The sequence below is a fragment of the Phocoena phocoena genome, chromosome 2, assembly GCF_963924675.1.
Source record: "Phocoena phocoena chromosome 2, mPhoPho1.1, whole genome shotgun sequence".
Lineage (NCBI taxonomy): Eukaryota > Metazoa > Chordata > Mammalia > Artiodactyla > Phocoenidae > Phocoena > Phocoena phocoena.
Genome location: NC_089220.1, coordinates 169037149 through 169048261, shown reverse-complemented (window position 1 = coordinate 169048261; position 11113 = coordinate 169037149).

Genomic DNA, 11113 nt, shown 5'->3' with positions numbered 1-11113 from the left:
ACAGTGGTTTGTGTCATTGAAATTAATCAACAAATGCTTCTCAGTTACCAAAGTGTGATTACCAGAGTTGTGAGTGTGTGTGTGTTGGGGACAGGGTGGTGGTTTAACAGCTGTCTATTTATTTATTGCTGTGTAGCAGCCCCCGTCCCCAGTTGTGGCTTAAAACAATAACAATTCATATCTGCTCACGAATCTAGGTTTATTTGGGCTCTGCTAGTCAGTTCTTGCCTGAGTTTTCGGCAGGTGTGGTCAGGTGGTAACTGAAGCTGGGTTCCTCTCAAAGACTTCTGCACCCCCAGTTCTGGGAAGACTCAAACAGCTGGGGTGCCTTGGGAGTCTCTCCCTCTCTCTGTCTCCCACACATAGCTGCCTCGGGGTAGCATCTTCCATACAGTCTAAAGTAGACTTTCTCCAACAAATACCATATGATATGACTTATATGTGGAATCTAAAATATGACACAAATGAACTTACCTACGAAACAGAAACAGACTCACAGGCATAGAGAACAGACTTGTGGTTGCCAAGGGGGAGGGGGTGTGGTGGAAGGATGGATTGGGAGCTTGGGATTAGCAGATGCAAACTATTACATAGAGAATGGATAAACAACAAGGCCCTACTGTATAGCACAGAGAACTATAGTCAGTATCCTGTGCTAAACCATAATGGAAAAGAATATGAAAAAGAATATATATATATGTATAACTGAGTCACTTTGCTATACAGCAGAAATTAACACAACATTGTAAATCAATTATACTTCAATAAAATTTAAAAAATAGACTTTGTCCGCCCCCTCCCACCCATTCCCCACCATGACTGTCATCTATCCTTGTTTTTGGAGGGTACAGCCCTCTAAAACTACAAGATGGTTTTGCTTGCAGTGTCCTTTTGACTAAGTTTCAGTTTGGTCCCTGCCGTTGGTTTTCCTCCATTCCTGAGGCTGAAAACTCTTCCACAGGTTTTTCGGCAGCTGCCCCCTTCGTCCTCTAAAGTCGCTAGAATGGTGCATTGGAAGCCAAGATTGAGAAAAAGTTTAGGGAGCTCTGACTGGCAGATTTTAGGTCCAAAAAAAAAATTTTTAAAGCATGAGTTTGTTTGGGGAAAAACCTGTAACTAATTTCTTTCCCAGTTCCTCTCAGACCAGATCTCTGACACCCGTACTCTGCCTCTCCCTCCATTTGTCACCGAAGCTCTTCATCAGGAATTTGCACCAATTGAATCATTCTTTTTGCACACTATCCCATGCAACAGGTGCTTTTTACTAAAGACAAGATTTGATGATGATAAAGAAGCCATAAAAATGGTCTTTAAGGGTTAGGCAGCTTTGAGGGTTAGGACTAAGCAGGAAAGATACCCAGGCAGCAGCCTGGACTCGTGATCCACCATCCAACAGTTTCTCCACTTCTCTGAGCGTCAGCATCGTCATCTGCCAGACAGGTAGCACCTGCCTTGTTCTCTTTCTACAACCATAAGGATCGGTGAGCTAATACATTCCAACGGGATTGCTAGAGTGTGATACGAATCCAGCGTGAGGCTGTTAGCTCTCCAAATGCACCAGGCGAACGCAGTGAGCAGAGCAAGGGCCATAGATGCAGACAGCAGATTTGAACTCTAGCCCCGCCACGTGCTGGCTGGGCTCCTGCCCCTCCACCAGCACCCCCATCACCCACCCACTCACCTTCCCTTGCAGGTGCGCCCCCTGTTGGCCTCCAATGGCTGGAGTCCTTACGTCTTGGTCCCGGGCTCTACCTTCTGTCTACGAGTCTCTGGAGGTGATTCCGTCACTCCCATGTCTTTATTTATTTTTTTCTAGGAGCTCATTTTATTCTTCTGATAAAATCTGCTCAGTTACTTTCGTTTTTTTTAAATTAATTAATTTATTTTTGCTGTGTTGGGTCTTCGTTGCTGTGTGAGGGCTTTCTCCAGTTGTGGCGAGCAGGGGCCACTCTTCATTTTGGTGCGCGGGCCTCTCACTATGGCGGCCTCTCTTGTTGCGGGACACAGGCTCCACACGCGCAGGCTCAGTGGTTGTGGCTCACGGGCCTAGTTGCTCCGCGGCAAGTGGGATCTTCCCAGACCAGGGCCCGAACCCGTGTCGCCTTCACCGGCAGGCAGATCCTCAACCACTGCGCCACCGGGGAAGCCCTCAGTTACTTTCATTGTAATGATCACATAAGGGCAAAATCCATCCATATATACACTTTATATCCATCCATCCATCCATCCATCCATCATCCATCCATTCACCTCTCTGTCTCATGCACACGTACATACGTTCAAAACAGAACTAAAAAAAAGTAAAGTCAAAAGAAAGACCTAGCTCTCTGAGTAATAAGACATTTTTGGTCTCGAGAAACAAAATTGTTTCCTAGGGGCTACTTCTATGGAAACCTGCACAGCATCTGCTCCAGGTGCTAGTAGAAATTGTATTGGTAGTTTTTGTTGTTGTTTGGTTTTTAGTTCCGGTCATACAACATAGTGATTGGATCTTCCTATACACCTGAAAATGGTCAGCATGCTAAGTCTAGTTACGATCTGCCACCGTAAAAAGATATTACATAATTATTGACTACATTCCCCACACCGTACATCTCATTCCCATCTATCCCATCTATAAATCCCCCCTACCCACTAATGACTCCCAACTTTATGTCTCCACGTCAGACACTTTCTTTGAGTTTCATACTGGTATTTCCATCTACCTCCTTGGGATGTCTTCTCCAGGATGCTGTACAGGCAGCTTCAATGGAAGTGCACAAAGCAGTCCTGATGTGTCCCCGTCCAGTGATGCCTGAGATTCCTTCCCCCACCCCCATCACACATCCTTGTTTTTCATTGGCTTTCTTCATTTCACCTTCACTGTCTAACTTAACTGACAGTGGGTCCATTCCATAGCTATTCTCTGTCACTCCATCCTACCCACTTCCTTCAAGGCACTTTTCACATGCCTTGCAAAATTATTCATTTCTAGTTCACTTGACTATTATTGGTTTTTCTTCCTAGAATTTTCTCCCAGTGAGGGGACCATGTCTCTCATTCACCTTTGTATCCCCAGGGCCATGCAAAGTGCCTGACCCATTGGAGCTGCTCAGCAAACATCTGATGAACAAATGAATGGGTAGGTCCTGAGGAGGTTACTAACCTTGCTGAGGTGACCAGCACTGAGAGGATTGGGTGAGATATGAGATAATATACTTGGAAGAGCCTAGCCCGGTACCTGGCACATAGCAGGTGGTTAATAAATATGGGTTCTCTTTTCCCTTTCTGAGCTATACGTAGTAAGTCTTAATGTGCATCAAGGCTCTTTATCAAATCTAGTTCTAAACTGTCCTAATGTACCAACTGTACAACTTATTATATATATAGATGCCCTGGCTGGCACCTCCCAGAGACAATGATTCTAATGGTGTGTATCCTGGTGCATATCAAGTTTGAGATCCTGTTGTGTAGAACATACATACATTAAAGTGCAGTTCTGTATTAGTCAGGGTTCTCCCTAGGGGAAATAAAAACAATAAGAGATTATCTATCTAGCTATCTATCTATCATCTATCTATCTATCTATCTATCTACCTATCTATCTACCTATCTATCTACCTATCTATCATCTATCTATCTACCTATCTATCTATCTACCTATCTATCTATCTATCATCTATCTATCTATCTATCTACCTCTCTATCTATCTATCTACCTATCTGAGAGTACTGAAATCTGCAGGATGGGCCCATAGCCTGGAAATTCAGGGAAAAGTTGATGTTGCAGTCTTGAGTCTGAATTCCACAGGACAATAGTCTGGAAACTCAGGTAGGGTTTCTATGCTTCCATCTTGAAAAGAATTCCTTCCATTTGGGGGACCTCAGTCTTTGCTCTTAAGGCCTTCAACTGATTGGATGAGGCCCGTCGATGTTATGGAGGGTAATCAGCTTTATTCACAGTTACTGATTTAAATATTAATCACATCTAAAATATACCTTCACGGAAACATCTAAACTGGTGTTTGACCAAACAGCTGGGATCATAATCTAGCCAAGTTGACACATAAATTAACCATCACACTGGGCAGATATTTTAATTATCAATTTTAAGAAGAATATTGAAATAGTCTAATATTTCTCCAATTCTAGGCTAGGTTTTATGAAGACCCTATAATGCAACCTATATATTCCTTCCTGCCCCCTGCAGGAATTTGTATTGATTTTGTTACCAAACCAAACTTGGGTCCACTTGCCCAATAGGCAGCAAAGCCCATCTACTGACAGCAGGTTGTGGTGAAGAAAAGTGTGGTGTTTATTCCAAGGTGCCCAACATGGGGCCAAGCAAGGAGAACAGACGGCTCAGACTCAATAGACCCAAACTCTCCGATGGCTTTCAGGGAAGGGCTTTAAAAGGCAGCATTAGGGGTGAGGATGTAAGGTACCTGATCAGCTTGTGTGATTGGTTGGTGGTGAGGTAACAGTGGGTGTTTTGGGAGCCAACATCATCAACCTTCTGGCTCCAACTGGTCTGGGGTCTATGGGCTTGTGGTCGGCATGCAGTTAACTTCCTCCACCTGGTGAGGGTTTCAGTATCTGCAAACCAGCTCAAGGATGTGGCTCAGGATATTATCTATAGCCCTTGAGGAGGAACTAAAAGTCCTTGACTTTGTTTTATGGCTAAACTCTCATTATTTTGTCTTGCTTGACTGTTTTCCTTTGTTTCTGCATTTTCTCACTTCTCTGATTAAGTTTACTCTTTGGAACTTGGGGAAGGCCTAGGAGGCTAAAGCTCTTCTACAAACAAGAGGGACATGGGGAGGTCCTCACAGGGTCCTGCTCCATTTCCATTAGCTTTTCTTTTTAGTGTCTCCCCCCTTATTCTTAACAGAGGCAATACGTCAAAGGAGGGGAGAGGGTTCCTAGTTAGGAGCTTTAAGATCATAACCCACCTAGGCTGGGAAGTCTAGAAAAGTCTCTCTCCTTAAAATAAAAACATTTGTGTGTCATATCCCCCCACCTCAGATATTAATTGCTTATTATGTCATTCAAAAAGCTACAACAGCCCCCCCGCCAAAAAAAAAAGCTACAAACCCCAAATCAAAACAAATTCCGGAGCCCTAGTCTCTGTGCTGGATGCTAGAGATGCAACGACCGTCAAAATGTGGTTTCTTCTCTCTAGTTGTTTGTTGCTGGCTGTCAATGAGCCCCTTAATTCTCATGACACACAGCAAAATAAAACAAAAGCACTTTATGAAACTGCAAAGGAAATGGGAAGGAAGTAGTAGGAAAGACACCTTAGCTTCTGAGATATTTACTAGGAGTTGGAGAGATTTGTTCTAAAGGGATATAAAGCTTCGTTCCAGCAGGAAATAATTTGCTCAGGACAGTTCCAGGTGCGCGGTGGGCACCTGATACTGAATTAAGTCAGATCTGATATTCCCAGCCTGTGACTCGTTGTGTCCAGCAGATGGCGCCAAATGACTGGTTGTAGCTCGGATGCACCGGCCTGGTCTTTGGAAAACATGAAATGTATTTCTATAAGGCCAGCATCTTAAAGTACTCATATTGTCTGCCGGCGACCCTTTCTTTTGCTCCATTTTAGTGTGAAGTGGATCAAAATGGGGAGTGGACAGGAAAATAGTTGTCTCTTCTGGCATGTGGTAATACCGTGGAATAATGAAAACCTAAGTCAAACACAGAGACAGCCCGGTAAAACAGAACCTAAACACAGAGCTGGTGTGGGGAACTTGTGTGTGTGTGCACGTGTGCATATGTGTGTGTATGTGTGTGTGCGTGTGTGTGTGTGAACTTATGCTTTTGAGAAAGATTTAACAGTGAAGAATGGAGGTGATGAAACATACTTCAAAAAAAGGTAAAGATAAAATACTGTAGAAAAACCTATAAAGAGAATTACAAAGTTGGAGAAGATGAAAGAGAGAGAGAGAAGAGTGAGCTCAAGGGAGCATAAGACCAGGGAACTTGGTTAAAAGTATTGTTATGGGAACTCCAGAAGAAAGGCTCCTATTCCTTTATTTCCTGAGCCCTAGTATTAGGCGACTTGAATTTCAAATGAATATCATGTAAGTGGAGGATCAGAAAAAAAGACACCAAATCATCTGGAACCAATTCAGTGGAATTCTAATTCTTCATTTCAAGGGATTCTGACTTCGTCTCACAAAGACTAGGAATGTTCCATACGACAAACAACACCCGTTACAGAAGGTGAAGTCAAAGCTTCAGGTACTGAAAGAGGAAATTCCCTACCAAGGAAAAGGAGAAAAGAAAAACGCAGCATTGAGTTGAAATAGTAGACCTATTGGGTTCACTTCTTCTTTTGTTTTTTTCTTTGTTTTTAAAAAACATATATATATATCTACTTTTTTTTAACATCTTTATTGGAGTATAATTTCTCTACAGTGTTGTGTTAGTTTCTGCTATATAACATCAGCTATATGCATACGTATATCCCCATATCCCCTCCCTCCTGCGTCTCCCTCCCACCTTCCCTATTCCACCCTTCTAGGTGGTCACAGAGCACCGAGCTTATCTCCCTGTGCTATGCGGCTGCTTCCCACTAGCTATCTATTTTACATTTGGTAGTGTATATATGTCCATGCCACTCTCTCACTTTGTCACAGCTTACCCTTCCCCCTCCCTGTGTCCTCAAGTCCATTCTCTACATCTGTGTCTTTATTCCTGTCCTGCCTTTAGGTTCATCATAACCATTTTTTTTTTGGTTCCATATATATGTGTTAGCATACGGTATTTGTTTTTCTCTTTCTGAGTTACTTCACTCTGTATGACAGACTCTAGGTCCATCCACCTCACTACAAATAACTCAATTTCCTTTCTTTTTATGGCTGAGTAATACTCCATTGTATATATGTGCCACATCTCCTTCATCCATTCATCTGTCGATGGACACTTAGGTTGCTTCCATGTCCTGGCTATTGTAAATAGTGCTCCAATGAACATTGTGGTCATGACTCTTTTTGAATTATGGTTTTCTCAGGGTATATGCCCAGTAGTGGGATTGCTGGGTTGCATGGTAGTTCTATTTTTAAGGAACCTCCATACTGGCTGTATCAATTTGCATTCCCACCAACAGTGAAAGAGGGTTCCCTTTTCTCCACACCCTCTCCAGCATTAATTGTAGATTTTTTGATGATGGCCATTCTGACTGGTGTGAGATGATATCTCATTGTAGTTTTGACTTGCATTTCTCTAATGATTAGTGATGTTGAGCATTCTTTCATGTGTTTGTTGGCAATCTGTATATCTTCTTTGGAGAAATGTCTATTTAAGTCTTCTGCCCATTTGTAGATTGGGTTGTTTGTTTTTTTGATATTGAGCTGCATGCTTGTCAATTTTGGAGATTAATCCTTTGTCTGTTGCTTCATTTGCAAATATTTTCTCCCATTCTGAGGGTTGTCTTTTCGTCTTGTTTATGGTTTCTTTTGCTGTGCAAAAGCTTTTAAGTTTCATTAGGTCCCCTTTGTTTATTTTTGTTTTTATTTCCATTTCTCTAGGAGGTGGGTCAAAAAGGATCTTGCTGTGATTTATGTCATAGAGTGTTCTGCCTATGTTTTCCTCTAAGAGTTTGATAGTGTCTGGCCTTACATTGAGGTTTTTAATCCATTTCGCAATTATTTATTTATTTATTTATTTTTGGCTGTGTTGGGTCTTCATTTCTGTGTGAAGGCTGTCTTTAGCTGCGGCGAGTGGGGGCCACCCTTCATCGTGGTGCATGGGCCCCTCACTGCCGCAGACTTCTCTTGCTGCAGAGCACAGGCTCCAGACACGCAGGCTCAGCAGCCATGGCACACAGGCCTAGTTGCTCCACGGCATGTGGGATCCTCCCAGACCAGAGCTCGAACCCGTGTCCCCTGCATTGGCAGGCAGATTCTCAACCACTGTGCCACCAGGGAAGCCCCATTTTGACTTTATTTTTGTGTATGGTGTTAGCGAGTGTTCTAATATCATTCTTTTACATGTAGCTGTCCAGTTTTTCCAGCACCACTTATTGAAGATGCTGTCTTTTCTCCATTGTATATTCTTGCCTCCTTTATCAAAAATAAGGTGACCATAGGTGCGTGAGTTTATCTCTGGGCTTTCTATCCTGTTCCATTGATCTATATTTCTGTTTTTGTGCCAGTACCATACTGTCTTGATTACTGTAGCTTTGTAGTATAATCTGAAGCCTGGGAGCCTGATCCCTCCAGTTCTGTTTTTCTTTCTCAAGGTTGCTTTGGCTATTCTGGGTCTTTTGTGTTTCCATACAAATTGTGCAATTTTTTTGTTCTAGTTCTGTGAAAAATGCCATTGGTAGTTTGATAAGGATTGCATTGAATCTGTAGATTGCTTTGGGTAGTATAGTCATTTTCACAATGTTGATTCTTCCAATCCAAGAACAGGGTATGTCTCTCCATCTGTTTGTATCATCTTTAATTTCTTTCATCAGTGTCTTAAGCTTTCTGCATACAGGTCTTTTGTCTCCTTAGGTAGTTTATTCCTAGGTATTTTACTCTTTTTGTTGCAATGGTAAATGGGAGTGTTTCCTTAATTTCTCCTTCAGATTTTTCATCATTAGTGTATAGGATGCAAGAGATTTCTGTGCATTAATTTTGTATCCTGCTACTCTACCAAATTCATTGATTAGCTCTAGTAGTTTTCTGGTAGCATCTTTAGGATTCTCTATGTAGAGTATCATGTCATCTGCAAACAGTGACAGTTTTACTTCTTCTTTTCTGATTTGGATTCCTTTTATTTCTTTTTCTTCTCTGATTGCTGTGGCTAAAACTTCCAAAACTATGTTGAATAAGAGTGGTGAGAGTGGGCAACCTTGTCTTGTTCCTGATCTTACTGGAAATATTTTCAGTTTTTCACCATTGAGGACGATGTTGGCTGTGGGTTTGTCATATACGGCCTTTATTATGTTGAGGTAGGTTCCCTCTATGCCTACTCTCTGGAGAGTTTTTATCATAAATGGGTGTTGAATTTTGTCAAAAGCTTTTTCTGCATCTATTGAGATTTTCATATGGTTTTTATCCTTTAAGTTGTTAATATGGTGTATCGCATTGATTGATTTTGCATATATTGAAGAATCCTTGCATTCCTGGGATAAACCCCATTTGATCGTGTTGTATGATCCTTTTTTTTTTTTTTCCAGTATGCAGGTCTCTCACTGTTGTGGCCTCTCCCGTTGCGGAGCACAGGCTCTGTACGCGCAGGTTCATGGGCCCAGCCGCTCCGCGGCATGTGGGATCTTCCCGGACCGGGGCACTAACCCATGTCCCCTGCATCGGCAGGCAGACTCTCAACCGCTGTGCCACCAGGTAAGCCCTGTATGATCCTCTTAATGTGTTCTTGGATTCTGTTTGCTAGTATTTTGTTGAGGATTTTTGCATCTATATTCATCAGAGATATTGGCCTATAGTTTTCTTTCTTTGTGACATTCTTGTTTGGTTTTGATATCAGGGTGATGGTGGCCTCGTAGAATGAGTTTGGGAGTGTTCCTCCCTCTGCTATATTTTGTAAGAGTTTGAGAAGGATAGGTGTTAGCTCTTCTCTAAATGTTTGATAGAATTCACCTGTGGAGCCATCTGGTCCTGGGCTTTTGTTTGTTGGAAGGATTTTAATCACAGTTTCAATTTCAGTGCTTATGATTGGCCTGTTTATATTTTCTATTTCTTCTGGTTCAGTCTCAGAAGGTTGTGCTTTTCTAAGAATTTGTCCATTTCTTCCAGGTTGCCCATAATATTGGCATATAGTTGCTTGTAGTAATCTCTCATGATCCTTTGTATTTCTGCAGTGTCAGTTGCTACTTCTCCTTTTTCAGTTCTAATTCTGTTGATTTGAATCTTCTCTGTTTTTTTCTTGATGAGTCTGGCTAATGGTTTATCAATTTTGTTTATCTTCTCAAAGAACCAGCTTTTAGTTTTATTGATCTTTGCTATTGTTTGTTTTATTTCTTTTTCTTTTATTTCTGATCTGATCTTTATGATTTCTTTCCTTCTGCTAACCTTGGGGTTTATTTTTTGTTCTTCTTTCTCTAATTGCTTTAGGTGTAAGGTTAGGTTGTTTATCTGAGATTTTTCTTGTTTCTTGGGGTAAGATTGTATTGCTATAAACTTCCTGCTTAGAACAGCTTGTGCTGCATTCCATAGGTTTTGGGTTGTCTTGTTTTCATTGTCATTTTTTCTTTGTATTTTTTGATTTCCTCTTTGATTTCTTCAGTGATCTCTTGGTTATTTAGTAGTGTATTGTTTAGCCTCCATGTGTTTGTATTTTTTACAGTTTTTTTTTTCCTGTAATTGATATCTAGTCTCATAGCATTGTGGTCAGAGAAGATACTTGACATGATTTCAATTTTCTTAAATTTACCAAGGCTTGATTTGTGACCCAAGATATGGTCTGTCCTGAAGAATGTTCCATGAACACTTGAGAAGAAAGTGTATTCTGTTGTTTTTAGATGGAATGTCCTATAGATATCAATTAAGTCCATCTTGTTTAATGTGTCATTTAAAGCTTGTGTTTCCTTATTTACTTTCATTTTGGATGATCTGTCCATTGGTGAAAGTGGGGTGTTAATGTCCCCTACTATTACTGTGTTACTATCAATTTCCCCTTTTTTGGCTGTTAGCATTTGCCTTATGTATTGAGGTGCTCCTATGTTGGGTGCATAAATATTTACAATTGTTATATCTTCTCCTTGGATTGATCCGTTGATCATTATGTAGTGTCCTTCTTTGTCTCTTATAACAGTCTTTACTTTAAAGTTTATTTTGTCTGATATGAGACAGCTTTATTTTGATTTCCATTTGCATGGAATATCTTTTTCCATCCCCTCACTTTCTGTCTGTATGTGTCCCTAGGTCTGAAGTGGATCTCTTGTAGACAGCATTTGTATGGGTCTTGCTTTTGTATCCATACTGTCTGTCTATGTCTTTTGGTTGGAACATTTAATCCATTTACATTTAAGGTAATTATTGATATGTATGTTCCTATTACCATTTTCTTCATTGTTTTGGGTTTGTTTTTGTAGGTCTTTTCCTTCTCTTGTGTTTCCTGCCTAGAGAAGTTCCTTTAGCATTTGTTGTAAAGCTGGTTTGGTGGTGCCGAATTCTCTTAA